The sequence below is a fragment of the Typopeltis vanoorti genome, chromosome 15 (genome assembly GCF_054136105.1).
Source record: "Typopeltis vanoorti isolate ZY-2024b chromosome 15, IOZ_Tvanoo_1.0, whole genome shotgun sequence".
Lineage (NCBI taxonomy): Eukaryota > Metazoa > Arthropoda > Arachnida > Uropygi > Thelyphonidae > Typopeltis > Typopeltis vanoorti.
The window spans coordinates 58,070,886-58,092,150 of record NC_143563.1 but is presented as its reverse complement, the minus strand read 5'-3'; the positions used below and the strand labels follow the sequence as shown (position 1 = coordinate 58,092,150).

Genomic DNA, 21,265 nt, shown 5'->3' with positions numbered 1-21,265 from the left:
TCTTTGGAAATAACAGCAGGTTTATTGTCAAGTACAGTGTATTCTTAAATTATCATTAATGCTTAAAACTTGGCATTGTGCAGAGGTGCTGTTGTCTACGTGATTTATTAATGATTGTTACAAAGGGGGAGAAATGTATAGGAAATTGCCTCATTTTACCAAAAGGCAATGTAGTATTATACGGTGTAACTTGATTCATATTAAAAGCACTATTCTTTAGGAAGTAGCACTTTACATATCAGGGAGGAGTTATATATTTGAGCTACCCTGTATTAGTTGTACAGTTTCTGTTTCTAATAACCTTACACAATAGTATAATTGAAGTAATATATATTGGTATCTACTTCTAGGATCAGTTTGTTGGGGTAGCTTAATTGACAATGAATTAATAAGCACAAAGTAAAGCCTGTTTTCAAATGTCAATCCCACCACCAAGGATTTAGGATTGCAAAAGGCACTCTGGTGACTGGGTATTTGGCTGTATTGTTACAGAAAAAAAAAAATGCCACTACTATAAATATCAGTATAGAAGACATTGGGAAATTACCATGCTTATATCCTTGTTTTGATGGGAGAGGTAAGATCTGATAGGCCATTGATTAAAATTACTAATTCTGTTGTCTCTTTCCATATTTAATTTGCCATCATCACTAAAATTTGTGTCTAAATAGCTGAAAAGTTTACTTGTTCTATAGGTTTGCAATTAAGGATGCAGTTGATGTTTTCAATGTTTCTGCCTATTTTCATTGCATTTCTCTCTCTACTGCTGATTTTTATATCAAATTTATTACAGCAATAATTGTAATAAATTTGAAGAATAACATAACCTACGTAAAGTAAATTTACATCTCCAATTTTGATATCAAGTTTAATGCCACTTTCCTAAATGTTGTCATCCATATAGATGATGAATAACAGTGGAGATAATGCACAGTCTTGTCTCACACTTGATTTAACATCAAACCATCTTCCTGTACTTTCTTCAATTCTAACTGCTGACTTACAACTCAAATATAGACTACATATTGCTCAGTACAGTATCCCTATTTACCATGCAACTGAGTGTTTTTAACAGTTTTTCTCTTGACATTTGCATTTTTTCAGATCTACACACACGCGCGCGAATACAGTTTCTTGTTATACTCTCACAATTTTTCAACTATTTGTTTTCAAGTGAAAATTTCAATAGCATCTATTTGTCAAACACCCAGTAGGGAAATTCCTCTTAATTCTCACATCGTTTTATTTCCATTTTTGTGAGAGCTCTACTCCAGTCATCTGAAATTTGATCCTCAACTGGGCCTTCTGAATTATGCAGTATACTCCTGTAAGACTTTTATATGTCCATAACAGCATGGTAAGTCAATTAAAAACTGAGAAAAAAAGAGGTGATATGGTTGGTGATTCAATCTTAAAACTTGCACTTGCCAAGGGAGTCACCACTTCTAGTTTCCCAGGGATCAAAAATTAAAGATATGACAAACATAATCAAAAACAGAAAAATAAAAGAGATGGTAGTTCTGGTAGAAACTAATAATTTAAGTAGTGAGAACTAAAAAAGAAGCAAGAAAGAAATGTGAGAGAGTAAAAGTAGGTTTGCTACCTAGATATGACAGTACCGAGTTAAGGAGGGCAATGATAGCACAGGATTTCATGCATAGGTTGTATATTAGAAATGGATGAGAGTTTTTACATGTTGAATGTGTTTGATGGCAAAAAAGACTTTTATATGAGGGATGGCTTGCACCTGAATTCATTTGGCATCAGGAGCCTGGAAAAATTACTTATTGGTATGAGACCTAATGCAGAAAGTCAGGTAAATTAGATCATCAAGGGAGGAATAGGTAAAATGTGTGTTAAAGTTCAGCTATGGTATGCAAACGTGATAAAGATATGAATGGCTTTGAACATGATTATGCATCTGGTGAAGAGATGGAAATATATGCTTTGGGTTCATCCCGTTCCCCTCCCCCACCTGTAATACTGAGATATCCAAACATAGATTTCTCTTATTGGACTGACTTCTATCTCCGATCTTTCCTGGCATAACCATATTTCAACTATAGCTTCTGCAGCCACCAAAAAACTTGGTGTACTTTTTCTCATTAGCCACACCTTCACAGCTGCTATACAAAGCTCAAATCTGCCCAGCCATGGAATATGCTCCATTATTTGGGGTGGTGCTCCAAAATCCTCTCTAAGATTGCTCAATTCTATCCAGAAGAGGGCAATCTGGCTAATTAATGATCCCTTTCTCACAAACCCACTTCAATCCCTCTCTCATAGACATTCAGTTTCTACCTTGTGCCTCTTCTACAGATACTTTCAGCATAGCATTGTCTACTATTATTCCTCCACTTCTTAAAAATCATTAAAACAAGAGTCACTGCTAACCACACCCTTTTTCATTGCCTCCTCTTTCATTCCATGTACTTCTGGAACAGTCTCCCTCATTCTGCCTTCCCCAAAGATTACAACCCTCAGCTGTTCAAGCAAAATGTGAACAGACTCCTTTCTTCTATTCCTCTTGCCCATACACGACACTAGTGTGCTATAGGTCTTGTGGTCTTTTGCATGTGGACTATATATATATAATTTGTTTTTCTAATTCTCTGAATTCAGTCAGTAAATAATATGAACTTATTGAAAAAGAGAGCCAAAGGCTTCACTTCGACAATGCAAAATTATTCAAATTAAGAGGATATTGAATCCAATATTATTTCAAAGTCGAATAGAGAAACTACAAGAGTATCATGCCGAATATAGATAGAAACTATCTATATCCAGTGGATCCAAGCATAAGCAAACCTTTCACGACAGGGGCAAATCGTAGTAAAGGTGGAGTAAGATCTGATCATTATCCTTTGTATCAGAGCTTACTCCACCTTTACTATGAGTTGCTCCTGTCATGAAAGGTTTGCTTATGCTTGGATCCGCCGAAACTTTTATAGTTTCTATCTATATTCGGTATGAAACTCTTGTAGTTTCTCTATTCGGCTTTGAAATAATGTTGGATTCAATATCCACTTAATTCGAATAATATGAACATATATATATATATATATATATATATATATATATATGTATGTTCATATTATTTACTGACTGAATTCCAAGAATTAGAAAAACAAATTAATTTAATTTAACACACACAACATGTTTTGTCGGAATGCCAACTTCTTCAGGCATGAGAACATTAAAAGCAAACATAAAATACACCGTAAAGAAACATTGTATCACTACAACAACAGACTATGAACTAGAATTAAGTTTGAACTGACTACAGTCCAGGCTAAAGTTCTATTGTTAAGCATATGCGAGCGTGTGACTTCATGAGTGCACCAGTATTTGATGGCAGAGCTATGTGAGTCTGCCAAACTATAACTAATGTTACTGTTTATGTGAAAAGAGTCTAGGATAATTTCTTTGGATTTAACTATGTGGCGTTCTACTTCATCGTGGCATATATGAATGTTTGATGTTGTATTCCAGTCTATTTCATGTTGGCAGCCTTCATTATTTGTGTTCACTGAGAACAAGACATGGCTTGAGAGGGCACTTGCTCTGGTTCTACTATAAGTGATGTCTCTCTGATGTTCTTCGAGATGTAGGAGAATGGACTTCTCAGTTTGGCAATAATATGGTTTCCCACAGTTACATATGATTTTATATACATCTGGAAACTGAAGATGGTTGTGAGCCTGTTTTGGTTTTCTTAGAATTGATCTGGAGAAGCACGTTTGGAGAAGAGTGGAAAAGCACATTTTTATAATAATTTTTTCAAAATTCTTCTTAGTTTCTGGGGGAGCGAGCTGATGTACAATAAAGAGATATAATCCTTGGGGTTGTCCTGTGTCTCTGTGTTGTTTGAGAATGGCGGTATAGTTGTTTTTTGATAGTTTTTGAAGAGTAGCCATTATTTATGAAGGTTCTTTTGAGATGTTGTAGTTCATTTTTTTGCTCCTCCTCCTCATCTGACAATACAGACCTGGCACGATGAGCCAGAGTGGAGATGATACCTAACTTCTGTACTGGATAGTGGTGTGAGGACACACGTAGGTATCTATCCGTGTGCATTGATTTTCTGAAAATCGAGATTTTTAAGGAGTCAGACATTTGAAAAATGGCAGAGATCCATTTTCTTCAATTTTCATGGTAAACTTCATGTCTGGGTAGAAGTTGTTTAAGTGATTTAAAAAAATGTGAAGATTATCTATACCATATTCCCAAATAAGGAATATGTCATCCGTGTAACGGAGCCAGATTTTAGATTTAAGTGTAGCAGTAGAGATGGCCTTTTCTTCGAAATCCTTATATATATATATACACACACACACACACACACACACACACATATATATATATAAACCAAAGTCAGTCCTAGAGTCTTAAATGGCTCTCCCTAGTGGGCTAAATTTGTTAGTCTTGGCCTTTAGGCTAAAGATCTGAGGATTAATGCTTCCCAAATTTGGGGCAGTCTCATGCATTCAAATTTGTTGAGGTTTGGAAAGTTTTTCAGGGCTGAGGAAAATTCTAGGAATAGCCGTTTATATTTGTATTTGCTGTGGTATAATAGAGTTGCCTTCTTCCAGCATATCCTGTGGTGGATGTCCGAAGCATGGTTAGCAAATCCTGACTCTTTGTATTGATGGAATCGGATGTATTCCTTGTGTTCAGAAATTCTAATATTAGCTGTCCTGCCTGTTTGGCCATAGTAGGATGGTTTGTAACTGCAAGGGACCTGGTAAATACCTGGTAGGTTTAGGAAAAGTGGCTGGTCTTTGGTGGAGCAGATAACAGATGCCAATTTTTTTATGTGGTCTATAAGTGGTTGTAAGATTGTATTTTCTTAGGATTTTTGGAGGTACTCTGGATATATGGAATGGTGTTAGATCTTGAGTAATCTCTGCTCGGAAGGGGAAGGGAGGGAGAAGAAGGTTGCAGTTACAGGGTTTTGATATTTTTTGGATTTTTTAGGGATTGTAGCCATTGGCTAAGAAGGTGTTGAGGATATGGTCAAGTTTAGTAGTTAGGACACTGTTATCAGAACTGATTAATTTTGCTCTGTTATATAGGGTTTTTATAATCCCATATTGTTGATAAGGGGTGACTGCTGGTGAATGTATCTACCTGTATGGGTAAGTTTTCAGTCAGAATGCCAGGGAATCCTTCAGGCAGGCATGTAATCAGAGCATCTAGGAATGGGAGACTTGTTGTTGTTTTCCTATTTTAAGGTAAACTGGATCCTGGGGTGTTGATTGTTTAGATATGTTAAGAAATTGTGGAGTATACTAAGCTTGGAGAATACATCATCTACATAGCATAGCCAGACAGTGAGCTTATGTGGTGCAGAGTTTAAGGCTTTTTCTTCAAAGGTCTCTATGAAGAAGTAGGCCAGGGTTGGAGAACCCATGGCTGTCCCCTCTATCTGTTTGTAGAATTTTCCTTGTGAAACAAAATAGCCTGAGTTCATGTTGAATTGAAACAGGGCTGAGATATTGGGAGGAAATATGGCTTGGATGAAGTCTAAGATATCTTAGAGTGGGGCATTAGCTAAAGAGGAGATATCAGAACTGATCATTATATCAATGTGTTGGAGTGTGAGGTTTTCTTTACTGTCTTTAAAGTGGGCTGAGTGTTTTATGTGTGAAGGTGTGTTTCCAGTATATTATATGAGCACTGGCTAAATGTTTGGCTAATTGTATGTGGGTGATCAGTGGCCTCCACAAGGGGACGTAATGGCACAATTTGTTTATGGATTTTTGGTAGTCCACATATCTAGGGAGATGGGGGGGGGGTCTATAGTTATAGTTTTAGTTTGTTTGTGACTTCCACAGGCCAAGAGGTAACCTTTTTAAGGAGCCTATGAAGTGTTCGGATTTGTGTACTGGTAGGATTATAGACTATAGGGAGGTAGATAAAACGATCTAGAAGTAAGGAGGCAAGCTTACCTCTGTAATTGAATTGGTTTAAAACCACAGTGACATTTCCCTTATCCACTTTGGTAATTACTATTCTGTTGTTGGACTTCTGTTGGACTCTAATCCCAACTTTGGTTGCCGTTCTTCAGTCTTATTTACCCATTGTCAGTGCCTACATGCACATATCAGTTTTTGTGATTCCTGATGATGATAATGTAATGTTGCTGAAATATAGGAAAGCATTAATTAAAGTTTTTATAATTAATCTTTTAGTATACATTGTTATTTCTGGAAAAAATACTCATCATCATCATCAGATGATGAAAAAATACTAGTTATGAATAACCAAGAATATGAATTATCTTTTCTTTTCATCATTTATTGTAAAAATGTGATGAAAGAATGATACTAATGATACACAATAATAGTACAAGAAGTAAAAGAAGATATGAAAATTGCTTGAAAATTAATATCATCTATGTTTTTAGAAATTCAGTATGGCCCAAAAAAACAGTACTGGATAACTACAATGATATATGTTATGTGTTGAAGTTCAATACTTTTTTTTTTTTTTTTGCACGATACTATACATGTGTGCCAAAGTGAAAACTGTTTATTAATCACAAGTTTGTTTTATATATCTTAAAACACCATCAGTGTGCATTGGAAAATAATAGAAATTTCGGTACAAAAGAACAGAGAAATATGTGTATTACAGAGGAATCCTTATAGGCATGCAGTCCCATAGTAATAACTAGAATAAAACACTATTGAGGTGGTCATATTTAAAAAAATATTGTTAATGCAATTTGAGGATTAGTTTTCCAAACTTCTTGGAACAGAAGGCAATCATTATTATTTAAGTGAGGCCAATGAAGTAAGACTTCAGCATTTTATTTTAATAAACATTCATATTTTCAGCAATTTTAATGCAGAAGTTTGGCATTGTCCCACTGAATCCCGTGGCTGGTGTTGTCAGTACCACGTTGAGCCAGATTTATGATATTTGATAAGCTGATATGACTGATGTTCTGAAATATGTTTTTTTTTTTAACTGATACTTCTTCCATTTCACCAAAAATAAGACAAATTGCAGGAACACGGAAATTAGTAAGCACCATATAGCAGCAATAGTGAAAAGTTTGTCTCTTGGAGAAGGTAAGAGATTGAAGATTTGGGTGATGGATATGAAGGCAGTATTGAGATTTCTTCATAATCTTATTACATGTCCAGAAAGGTCTTTTATATAAGGAATAATAGTTTTGCAGGAATTCTTTGCTTGGGTTATATTGAACAAAGCTTAATTTTATGTGTAATTTTTGAGTTATAATTATTTAATAGGATAACCTGTAAAAAATAATTTATTTAATAATAGTTATAACCATATATTATTTACTTGATAGTTTCCAATTCATGTTGAATTTGCTCCTCACTTTGGAGGAGTAAATTTGAATGACTATTCAAAGAATGTTGAAGGAGACTTATTCATTGGCATAACTTAAATCATAATGATTGCCTTTCTATTTCAAAGGTTTTGGAAATAGTTATCTTCGAACGTATTGAGGATAATAATTTATAACAAATCATGTTTTCCTGGTGCAAATGTCATGCCATCCAGATGCAAAAAGGTAAGACAAAAGAACTAACTGTCTTGGTTGGGACTAATGATCTGAGAGGTGAGAGCTATTCTATGAAGGAGTATGTGAAGGAGTTGTTGGACAAGAGCAAGAAGGTAAAATGTAAGTCTCCTGTCACGTTATGATAGAGGTGAATTGAATAGAAGGGCATTAATAGCAAATGAATCAATACACAGGTTGTGCAGAAGGAATGATGTAGAGTTTGTGGACTTATGGCCTGTGTTTGATGGAAAGAAGGATTTGTATAAAGCTGACAGAGTGCATCTAAAAGGCTTTGTGTCTAGAGAGAGTTTTGTTCACTGAGCATGATGAAGTGGAAATTCCGGAAAACTTAAGCAGTTAGGGTGGAATTAGGTGAATGTGTATAAAGGCACATCTTTACTTCCTGAATTGACTATCCTATTCAATATTATGGCTTGTGAGACTAGATTCTGTGCTTGGTGAGTGAGTGTGAGAATGACCAACAAGTTCAGAATCTAGTCTCTCGAGCCAAAATATTGAATAGGATAGCCAATCAGGAAGTAAAGGTGGTTGGTGGCCTAAAGGGATGCTGCAGTTCTATATATATATATATATACTAAAGAAAGAAGGAAAATGTTTCGAAGATCAAACTCAACATTAAAAAAGATATATTCCAACATGAACTAAACAATAGATTTAAAAATCTTATTATATATGACAATGCTGATCCATCAGAAAGTAATGACATTATTACCCAAAACCTTTTACAATGCCCACTTGAAATAGCTGTACCACAGAACAGAAACAAGACAAAATTTTTGAAGAAACAAAACAACTGATGAAGAAACAAAGAGAAATGAAACAATCAAATAACCTACAGAATAAAATTGAATACACTGAATTGTGCAAACCGATCTGAAAACGTACCACAGAAGAATTAAGAAAATTCAATTGTAAATTCATACAACAAACAATTGAAAACTATCTATTCATCAATTGCTGTTTGGCTTTTTTGAGACTATAGTTGTTTTCAATTGTTTGTTGTATGAATATACAGATGTATAAACAGATGGTGGTAGTCAAACTACAAGATGGGACCATCTTGTAGTTTGACACAATATACCTAGAGATAGATATGCTATAACAAAAAGAATTGAAGAATTTTACTCAGTATTATATCAAGATGATAAATTAAATGTAGAAGAAGACAACTACAAAATAGATGAAGTTCCACAGATTATACCAGAATCTGTTATGTGGAGTTATGTGGAGCATTCAAAGCTTGCAAAATGAAAAAACTGCAGGTAAGGATGGAGTTATAGCTGAATTTCTAAAAGCAGGTGGAGAAATGATCTACAAACTCTTAGCAAAACTATTTACTTTATGCCTGAAGAAAAATGATGTCCTAAGAACATGGAAGAAGGCTACCCTAATTCTGCTACATAAAAAAAGGTGAGGTAGAAGACTTGGCAAACTACCAACACATCAGTCTACTATCAGTGGCTTACAAAGTGTTTAAAAACTTAGCTCATAGGCTTTGTAGAACTCTAGACCTAGCACAACCAAAAGAACAGGCAGGCTTTCACAGTGACTTTAGTACAATGGACCATATTCAAGTTGTACAGCAGATTATTGAATGGTGTAATGAATATCAGTTACCATTATGGCTTGGTTTTATTGATTATGAGAAAGCCTTTGATTCACTAAAAACTTGTGAAATACTTAAAGCATTACGAAACCAACAAGTGGGGGAGCCATACGTCAGAACCATCAAAACCAGCTTACACCAATGCTACAGCAGCAATTCATTTCAATGGAAACATCTCTACTGTGGAAATACAGAGAGGTATAAGACAGGGTGAACAATCTTCTCCAAATTATTCACAGCATGCCTGGAAGAAATATTCAAACTTCTTGATTGGGAAGGTAAAGGTCTGGAGATAAATGGAAGATATTTAAGCCATTTATACTTCGCAGATGACATAGTTATCTTTACTTAAAGTGTACATGAATTACACTTTAAGTAAAGTGTAATTCAAGTCCTTAGACTCATCGAGGGAGGCCCCAAATCATATTCATCACAACTATTCGACATTCATACAGTACCTATCATACCTTGCCTTAAACTCATTCACTGTCACAGCATCCACCACAGACTCTGGCAGCCCATTCCACTCATTCACAACTGTAAAAGTAAAGAACCCAGCTCCAACACCCTTACTAACCACACTTTTGCCCAGTTTCCATGGATGTCCCCTAGTCCTCCCACAACCAGCCTTGTTCTCAAAAATATCTTCTGAATTAATTTTATAGAACCCCTTCAGTAATTTGAATGTCTCAATCATATCTCCCCTCCTCTGCCTATCAACCAGTTTTTGCAACCCACAAATCCTCAACCTGTTCTTATAAGGTTCATTCCACAGACCTGCTATCATCTTGGTCACTCTCCTCCCCATCAAGAAGAAACCTAGGTGACCAAATCTGAGCACAGTAGTCGAGATGAGGTCTTATCAAGGCTCAATACAGAGGAACAATAACCTTTTCAACATATTCTTCAGCAACCAAGTGATTTGATGAGCTGATTTGGCCACTTTTGCAGTGTGTCCCCCTAAACTTCAACTCCTTATCCACCAACACTCCTAAATCTCGTGCCTCGTCAATTTCCTGGAGTACAGTTCCACCAATGTAGTCAACTGCTGCTAATCTTTTCACCCCAAAATGTATAACCTTACATTTTGCCACATTAAATTGACATCCATTTTCCTTAGCCCAGTCCTCCAAACTATCCAAATCATCTTGCAAAATTTTGACATCCTGTGCACTCACAATTGCTCTACCCAACTTTGCATCATCAGCAAACAAGTGAACACTTCCTCTCAGATCCTTTCCTATATCGTTAATGAACAAATTGAAAAGTAGTGGTCCAAGAACAGAACCCTGCAGCACACCACTAGTCACAAGCCATCTTTTGGACTCAACTCCTGAATAAACCACTCTCTGGTATCTCCCCATCAACCACCCTCCTATCCATCTCACCAACCCTATATTCATCCCCATCTGCTCCAGTTTACTGATTAGAGTTCCATGTGGTATCCTGTCAAAAGCCTTAGCAAGGTCCAGTAGAATCACTGTAAACCCATTACCCTTATCCAGTTTAGCCGTCGCTGTGTTATAATATGTGAGCAAGTTACTCAGGCATGACCTACCTTTCACAAAACCATGCTGTCCCTGATACAGTATCCCATTTTCATCTATCCAATCTTGTATTTTCCTCTTGACTATTTTCTCCAAGACCTTGATAATGATTCCTGTTATGCTGATGCCAGTAATTTTCAACAGCAGCCTTGGAACCACCTTTATGCAGCAGAACTATTTTCCCCTCTTTCCACCCCCTTGGGACTGACCCAGACCCGAGGCTCAAATTAAACAAAATGGTCAAGGGCACTGACAATTCTTTAGCCGCTTCACGTACGACATGAGCTGGTATAACATCCAATCCCACAGATGTATTGACATTGAGGTTTGACATTGACATTCTGTAATAGACTAGTTACCTCTACTTCATTCATCACAATTCCAGTATAAGCTGTTGGTTCTTCCATTCCTGCAATGTCACCACCTGGATGATATACTCTTGCAAAGTGCTCGCTCAGTAATTCCACTATATCAACTGATTCGGTTACCTCCCTACCCTCAGCATTTTTTAAAATCATTTTGCCATGAGCATTTTTCCTTTTACTTGCAACATATTGAAAAAACTGTTTGGGATTCACTTTAGCCTGCATGGCCAATTTTCTTTCATAATCCGCTTTTGCTTTTCTTACCACCCTTGTTACCATCCTGGCCTGAGCGTTATACTGTTCCTGCGCCTGCTGGTCATCTTTCTCCTTAAATTCCCTCCACAATTGTTTCTTTTTTTGCAGCTCAAGCTTAATAGTGTTATTCATCCATTTAACCCCTACTTGATTTATTATTAATCGGACTCTTGGTATACCCTCAACCATTGCCTCCTGCAAACACTTCTTAACCACCTCCCATGCACTATCAACATCCTGCCCTTGTAGTTTTACATGCCATGGCACTGAGCCAAGCACACTCCTAAGCTTGTCATACTTACCAGCCTGGTAATTCCACATGTACCCTGTCTTAATTGTAAATTCCACTCCTTTAGCCACCTCCCAAGTCATGACCATAAGGTCATGACTTGGGAGACATTATGGCAGACTTCATCTATGGAAATATAGATTGGAAGGAAGAAATGGCAGGAAGGAAATGGAATTTATACACCTATTGAGAGATGATTACTTGAAGTAGCATGGGATAGAGGGGACTTGGGGTGCAAAAGTATTGGACCTGGTTATAGGGTCAGAAGAAATATCCATAACTAAGGTAGCCATATTGCCTCCAATTGGGGAAATTGACTATGCAGCCTTGACTTAAGAGATTGTAAAACACGAGGAATATCCTGTCAAGAGGGGATATATGGAACTACAAGGCATGTGTTTATGACAAGCTTAGGAGGACGCTTGAAGTTGTGCCATGGCATAAAATCCTGCAAGGGAAGATGGATGAGTGCCGAATTTAGTAATGTATTGAGTGACGTATACCTAAGGTAAAAATTGTTAATTAGGTAGGAGTTAGATAGATGAGTAATATCATTAACCCTGCGGAGGTCGTGGTTGATCTGACAGATACAAACAAATTGTTTAATATAAATATTCTTACACATATCTAGTGTATAGCTTGGAGGTCATGAGTAGCTGCACATGCATATATTATGAGTGATATTCCACACTGTTTATGGGGTCAGTTTTGGTTTAACAAATGTTATGTAAAGGTGCATGATATTTCATAGTAAATTGTATCTGAGAGATACCATGATCTCCGATGTCAGTATAGTATTGGTTTAGTTTTTTTTTAGTTTTTTTATTTACTGTTGAAAATGGCTGGAAAAATATATCGATTGGATAATCCATCAGATGTTGAAGAGATTCAGCGATTTTGTTACTCGAGCCCGATGATTTCAGATATATTTTAACTGAAAATAAATAAACCACCATGTGTTATATTTGCAGTTTTTTTTTTTTTTTTTTTTTATCGCATTTTAGCAGATTTAGCTTAGTGAAGTATTATGCTCCTAAGCCAATTAATAACTCTTCAATTTTACATAGAGGAAAATCAATAGGTTTTATGACTATTGATTTCTCTCAGATCTTAAACAAATCTTAAACTTCCATTTGGTTATTCTATGAGAATAAAAGGACTATTTCATTTGAGTTATACCTTTCTATAATTCCTGCAGTTTCATATTCTTGTAACAACAGTTGAAAATGATCCATATATTTCATTGGAGTTTGATACTGTTTTACATAGATAGGTGTCTGAGTAGTACTTGTACAGAATGCTCAAATGCATTAGTTCAAGATATAGACATAATATCTTCAGTAAAAACATTAGGAAATAACTTAAGCAGATTCAAAAAATGTGTTTATTAGTTTCTTTTTATTGGCTGTAGTTGCTAACTCCATTGCATTTTCTACTAGTCTTCCTTTTATTTTCTCTAAATCTTTTTCAGCCATGTTAATTGCTTCAATTTCAAGCAGTTGATCATTTCTTGCATCAGAAACTTCAGAGCAAGAGTCTCTGGAAGAACATTCAATTCATGAGACACTTTCAGAGGAAAACATGTAATGTAAAGAAATACGTCAGTATTTTTAGAAGTAGAATCAGTTTCAAAGATACCTGTCAACTTAATTAGATATCTCAATCTTATAATATCATTAGGAATTGCTTCTTTAATTTTATTAAAGAGTGACCAAGAGGTAAGAGTGACATGTGCTCCTGTATCCAATAACATTTCAGAAGGTATATTTTCAATAAAACCTTGACTGTGAAGATTTATCATTACTAATATGTGGCAATGCAGCAATATCAGTTGTTCATCTGAATTACTAACTAACTTATCATTACTCTGAGTTGAAATATCTGTAGGTAAGTTTGTTTTCACTAATACTATATTTGTATTATATATTCTTCCAGTATTTGAATTTATCTTAACCTTATTCACCACTCTCCGAGTAAAGAACTCACACCCTTACTAATAACACTCATGGACAACTTCGAAATGTGATCCCTTGTTTTCCTCTTACTCCACAGATATTGAAAAATTTCTTTTGTGTCACTCTTATAGAATCCCTTTAGTAACTTTATAGTTTCTATCATATTCCTCTCCTCTCCTCTGCCTGTCAGCTAAACTTTGCAACCCACACACCTTCAATCTCTCCTAATAGGAAACATTCCACAGATGTGTCACGAACTTGGTCTGTCTTGAGTCCTCTCCACCCAGTCCCCTAGAAATGCAGGCAACTAAATCTGTGCACAGTAGTCAACATGTGACTGAATCATAGCTTATAAAGAGGAATAGTAACCTCCCTATATTTACTTGTCAATGTGTTCTTCAACATCCAAGTAATCCTTTGAGTTATTTTGCCATCTCTTGCAATATGTCCTCTGAATTTCAAATCTCTATCCACCATCACCCCCAGATCCCTACCCTCATCAATTACCTGTATTCTAGTACCATCAATATCATACGAAGTATGGAACTCTTTCATTTCAAAGTGTATTACCTTACAATTTACAACATTAAATTAACAACTGTTGTCCTTTGCCTGCCGTACCAATTTATTTAAGTCATCCTGCAAGATATCTACATCACGTTTATCAACTATTGCCTTCCCTAGTTTTGCATTATCGACAAACAACTGAATATGTCTGTCTGTCAGCCACCCACCCACCCTATCCATGCCCCCAACCTCATATCCATTCCCATCTGCTCCAACTTATGTAATAATTTTCCATGTGTTATTCTCTCAAATGCCTTTACAAAGTCCAGCAGTATCATAGTGTAGCCATTTCGTTTATCCAATTCTGCTATCACCTTATTATAACATATGAATCGATTACTGAGCAGAATTTCTATTTTACAAAGCCATACTGCCCTCTATAGAGCATAGAGGGCAGTATGGCTTTGTAAACAGAGGGCATATATTCCTATCTATCCACTCCCGAATTTTACTTTTAACCAACTTTTCCAATACTTTAACCACCACTCCAGAGATACTAATTTGGTCTGTCTTGGAGCCACTTTTATGTAATGGAACTACCTTACCCTCTTTCCACTCCCTTGCCAGAGATGAGACTTAGATTAAACAACTTCATCAGTGGCACTGCCAGTTCACTTGCACATTCTTGTAGCACACGAGCTGACTTACCGTCCAGATCCACTGCTGTATTCCTGTTGATATTTTTCAATATACTGAGTACCTTCTCATCTACCTCAATTCCCACATCACTCTCTGTCATGTCAATAACTGCAAAGTCACCACCTGAATGATATACCCTTGCAGAGTGATCACTACAAAACTGAATTATTTCTTCTGCTTTTATCACTTTTCTACCATCAGCACCAAGTAAAGTTATCTTTCCATAATCATTCTTTCTCTTAGTTGCTACATTGTGTAAAAACTCTTTTGAATTTACTTTGGCATGCTTAGCTAATTTTCTCTCAAAATTTGACTTAGTCTTCCTTAACTTTTTACCCTTCTTGCTTGTGCTTTATATTGCTCATGAGCATGTTTCTGCTGATTATGATCTGACACTTGTTTTTTACTAATTTGGGTGGGCTGATTTCAAATATCAAACCTATTTTTCTCTATCACGTCAGGTTTTTCCTCTATGGCATTTTCTTTTTGCTAATTTGTAAGTTTTTGATAGTTTTAAGGAGGTAGTACTATTTAGAGGATCAAAAAAATCGATTTTTTAATATTATTTTCTGAAAGTATGTACTTTTAAAAATCTGTTCCTAACTTTTTATCAAGAAATTCGAAAAATTCCCGAAGATATAGCCTATTATTTAAAGCATTGCACAGATCAGAATCGTAGCACTCACCGCTCTCGCTTGTTAGTAAACGAATAAATGCGTAAGAACCTGCAACGGCACGTACTGGCGCTTTGAATGCGAGAGAGGCCGATAACCGACCTAATACATTTAGGTGATGAAAAGTAGGTGATGACAACTGCCTAAAACAAATGAATGCTATATGCGTCATAGTGGACAAAGAACGATCGAAATCAGTCAATCGTTAATCGATCGTGAAAGTATGATGAGCACTTATAATGTTTCAATAAAGTCTCTGGTTTTTTTTTGTCTTGTTAATTGCATGTTAGTCGGCAGTAAAGAAAATACATCATATCTACTACTCGAAATTGTGTAAATAGTGTAGATTCCTTCTGCTACATTTGTGGCAGCTTTACTGTTCTCAGTCAAAGGACAAACATCACTGATTTCGTTAAGAAAGTGTACTTTGCATACTTCATCATCATCAAATTCCTGCCATGTACCCTCAAGGGGTGTACAGGATATGACAGTACTACATGAAAACATTACATCATTACTAACTTCCTATCTACAATTTTCCTCCAAATCAGTCTGTTACTTGTCAAGACTCCAACATTATCAGATCTTATATTTCTATCGTCTAAGGCACTTTGTACCGTATCAATCCACCTATATCTTGGTCTTCCTCTGGGTCGTTTTCCTGCCAACCTGGCAGAGAACACTTGTTTTGCTAATCTTTCCTCTCCCATTCTATTTAAGTGACCATACCATCTGAGATTAGCTCTGCTAACGCATTCCTGGATGCTGACAATGTCAGCATACTTTGCATACTTTGACGTAAAAATTGCAGATCAGGACAAGTCATGGGCTCCAAATAAAGTGTGTAAGTCATGTGTAGAAAATTTAGGAGAGTGTAGCAAGGGAAAACACCAAAAATTAGCTTTTGACATTCCAATGATTTGGCGTGAACCAAAAAATCACGTAGATGATTGCTATTTTTGTTTAGTTCAGACTTCTGGTTATAATAAGAAGAATAAGAAAAAAATTGTGTATCCAAATCTCGACTCAGCAATTCAGCCAGTTGCTCATTCCAATGAAATAGCCGTGCCAATTTATAAAGGATTTCCTTTACTTGAGAATGAGCATGATCGGGATATGTCAGATGTTCTTGAGGAGCAAGACCCGGATGTTGATTTAGACAATGAAAATTTAATTTCTAGTTCTGGACCACAACGTTTTACTCAAGCGGAATTGAATGACTTAGTAAGAGATTTGGGCCTATCAAAGGAATCATCGGAATTGTTAGCTTCAAGATTAAATGAAAAAAACTTACTGGAGCAAGGATACGAAGATAACTTTTTATCGTAGCAGGGAAAGCAATCTTGTACAATATTTTAAACACGAGTGTGGGTTTGTTTACTGTAACAATGTGTCAGGTTTACTAACTGAAATGAGTGTTGTACAATATCATCCAAATGAGTGGCGTTTATTTATCGACAGTTCAAGCAGAAGTCTCAAGTGTGTCTTACTACACAATGGGAATGTATATGGCGCAATTCCTATTGGATATTCAGTCCACTTAAAGGAAACATATGAGGACATTAAAAAGGTTCTGAAGTTATTAAAATATACAGACCATAACTGGATCATCTGTGTGGATCTTAAAATGGTGAACTTTTTACTTGGCTTTCAAAGAGGATATACAAAGTTTCTGTGTTTTCTATGCTTCTGGGATAGTCGAGCTAGAAACCAACACTGGAGTCAGAAACATTGGCCTCTTAGAATATCCTTAAATGTTGGAGAACAGAATGTTATAAATCAATCTTTAATTGACAGAGAAAAAATCATTTTTCCACCTCTACACATCAAACTAGGTCTTATGAAGCAGTATGTTAAAGCTTTAGATTTACAAGGTGACTGTTTCCAATACATATGTGAAAAATTTCCACAACTTAGTTATGAAAAAATTAAAGCCGGTATTTGATAGACCGCAAATTAGAACTTTAATGAGAGACCCAAATTTCATCAATTCTATGAACGAAATTGAGAAAGAGGCCTGGACTTCATTTACAATAGTTGCGAATAATTTTCTTGGAAACAAAAAAGCGTGCAATTACAAAGATCTAGTGGAAACGATGCTTGAAAATTTCCAGCGCCTAGGTTGCAACATGAGCATAAAGCTTCATTTCCTATACAGTCATCTTGATAGATTTCCCGAGAATTTAGGTGCTGTAAGCGATGAACAAGGCGAAAGATTTCATCAAGACTTAAAAACTATGGAAGATCGGTACCAAGGAAGATGGGATTCTCACATGATGGCCGACTACTGTTGGAGTATTCAAAGGGAATACCAAAACAGAACACACAGCAGAAATTGCTACAAACAAAAATTTATTCCCTGAAACTCATGTGTAAGTAAAACTATTATTTTTTTATAAATATTCTTGTAATTTTTAATGAATATTGTTAAGTAGTTATGTATCTAATTATCGGCCTCTCTCGCATTCAAAGCGCCAGTACGTGCTGTTGCAGGTTCTTACGCATTTATTCGCTTACTAACAAGCGAGAGCGATGAGCGCTCCAATTCTGATCTGCGCACCGCTTTGAATAATAGGCTATATCTTTGGGAATTTTTCGAATTTCTTGATAAAAAGTTAGGAACAGATTTTTAAAAGTACATACTTTCAGAAAATAATATTAAAAAATCGATTTTTTTTATCCTCTAAATAGTACTGCCTCCTTAAAACTATCAAAAATTTACAAATTAGCAAAAAGAAAATGCCATAGAGGAAAAACCTGACGTGATAGAGAAAAATAGGTTTGATATTTGAAATCAGCGCACCCAAATTAGTAAAAAACAAGTGTCATATAAAAGTCAGCAAAAATTGTGTTGGACCGTGTAATCTTTTTGTTTATATTCCCTCCACAATTTTCATCTCCTGCTTTATATTGCTACTCTTCACTTAATCCCTACTTGGTTTATCCTCTTGATCCTGGGTATGCAGTCTGGATACTGCCTTGCTCAAACAATCCCTGACTGCTTCCCATGCAGTAATGACATTTATTCTATGGCTCTGCTCCAGTTTCACATGCTCTGTAGTTCCACATGAACTCTTTCCTGACTGAAAATTCCACTTGTTGAGCAACCTCCCAAGACAAGACTGTATGGTCACTTTCCCTGATTGGAGGTAGTTTCTATTTGTAGTTATAGATAGTTCTGATGCTATTACCAGATCTAACACTCTCAGACCTCTGGTCCCCTCCATTATGTGCTGTTTAAGGTAATTATCGCTTTGTAACTGTATACATTCCATTTTGCCATATGCCCTTTCCTCCTTCCAATCCATATCTCCATAGTTGAAGTCCCCCCATGATAATTGCTTGGCCTGCACTCATTGTGCTAATCTGCTGATGCATATCATCCACATCTTCTTCTAGACTCTGAGGTCTATAGCAGCAACCATTATCTCACATCAGACAGCCTCAAACGAACCATTTCTCTCAGATCTACAATCTTCCTTAACTTCTGTTTTTGTTGGTTGAAGTTCTTTCATTAATAATATCCCTCCTCCTGCCATATTTCCTCTATCTTCTCTGAAAATACAATAATCTGTTACATTCTATCCCTGTAACTACATCATTCTCTGACATTTAGATCTCACTCATGCCAATAATTTTTGGCTAAGTCAAGCTGAGCAATGCCAGAAACTTTTCTTCTTTTCTGATACTTGGAGCATTCATGTACATGCATTTCACATTCAGATTCAAAACCTGGGAAACTATTCAGCCCTTCACAATCATTCCTCAATGATACTCATCTGGTCCCAGAGGTGGCTGTTTCCTCACGGTTATTCCTGCACTCATACTCACTGGGATGATTAGACACATGCTTTATTGCTCCCCCCCCCTAATTTTTCTAGTTTCTCTGGTTTTGCACTTCCAGACTCTCACTGAACAACACTTTCTCCACACATCTAGCTCCAAAAATGCAGTCCAAGTCAAGTTCAAGTGCATTCCAGGCATATTCAGGTCCTTTCATCCATCAACTTTACTCCACACATCTATAAACTGCACACCATTCCTCCTACATAATTTTCTCATTGACTCGTTGGAAATCATGGCCTTCATTCTCAATTCTGCCCTATCATACTGAGGCAGCAGACTCACAATCTTTACTTTCCTACATTCATTCCTACACTCTCCATTTTTGATTCTTTCAACAACTCTTTTGTATCCTATCTCATTGTATATTTCTCGCCTTTCAAATCATTTGTGCCTGCCAAAACAATTAACTCGTTCACTTCTTTCCTCTGCAAACTTACAGCTTTACTAACATCCTTTGTCTTTGCACCTGGGAAACATGCTTTCATCACTTTCTCGTTAAGGACCTCTTATCATCGAATCCTCCCTATACAATACATTCTCTTTTCTCCCAGTTTCTCACACTTTTATGCTTTTCCCATTCACTTTCTTTCTTTCTTCCTCATACTGTACCACATGCCAATTGTTTCTCGTTGCTCAAGCTCACATTTTGTCCTTTGAAAGAGTCCATGTAAGCATGCAATTTCTTTCTACACTGGCATCTCATTATCATCTACATCAGGGTTTCTCAAACTGTGTTCCGCGAGAAATTCTAGAATTTGTCATTTTAGTTTTCTAAGCATTTTTCATGAATAAATATTTTATAATAAAAATATTCTGGGGAGAATAATATTCAAGAATATGTCGAAAAGCTCAGACCCAGAACAACTAATGACATCTGTAGCAAGGCTTATACGTTGGTCATACATAACTGGTAATTAGTTTATGGAATTAACAACGCATATAAAGTATATTAATTAAAGGTAACTTTAATAAATAACTTCTATATTCTGGTGTATACCAAGTCCCTTGCAGCTGCAAATTGTCCTACTTTGGCCAAACAGGCAGAACAACAAATATCAGGATTTCAGAATACAAAGACTACATCCGGTTTCACCAGTACAGCTGCTCTGGTCTGGCAGACCATGCCTTAGATACCCACCATAGAATTCGTTGGAAGAAAACAAAAATAATACACCGCAGCAAGTTTAAATACGAGAGATTATTCAAGGAATCTTCAGCAGCCCTAAAAAACGTTCCTAACCTCAACAAATTTGGGTGCATGAAACTACCCCAAATTTGGGAGACTTACATTTTGAGAACTTCAGCCCAACTGCCAAGTTAACCAAATTAGCCCACCAGAGGGCACATTAGGACTTTAGGAACAAAATTAGTTTCTTGCTTTCTTCCTCGTTTGCTTTTGTTAGTGCCTGCGTGCACATACCATATCTTTATGTTCCTGTAGATGGCAACGTGATGTTGCCGAAATATAGAAGTTATTTATTAAAGTTACCTTTAATTCATATACTTTATATGCGTTGTTAATTCCGTAAACTAATTACCAGTTAATAACATCTGTGTATTGTTAATTTTCACACATCGAAACCTTTCAACATTTGGGAAAGGGAATGCCGCTGTTTATGACAGGTCATAAAAATTGCCTGCAAGCCTATTACAACAATTGGTCATATTGTCTGTTCTCAAAACTGAAGGAAATGATATCTGTGTTGCAAATGTCAGTGACCAATCAGCAGGGAAGTATAAAGAAAATTTTTCCACTGAAATTGAAGATCAAGGTACTCTGTATCCGGTTCTCAAATCTATTACCACTGAATACTTTTTCGCAAGTTTGTATTGCAGTGTGTAAGTGCTTATTTTGAAACCAGAGTGCCGTGATTTTTTTAAAAGTAATAGGAATACAAAGTTAAAATCTAATATGAATAAGAGACAAAGCACTTTGTTTAATTTTGTTATTAAGAAATCTC

The 21,265-nt window shown here is 36.1% G+C and overlaps 1 protein-coding gene across 8 annotated transcripts in view; it reads left to right on the top strand.

The window, feature by feature from the left end:
* The window catches only part of Rbcn-3B (WD repeat-containing protein Rbcn-3B), a 717,321-nt gene that overhangs the window by 198,486 nt on the left and 497,570 nt on the right, over window positions 1–21,265 (top strand). The window lies entirely within an intron of this gene.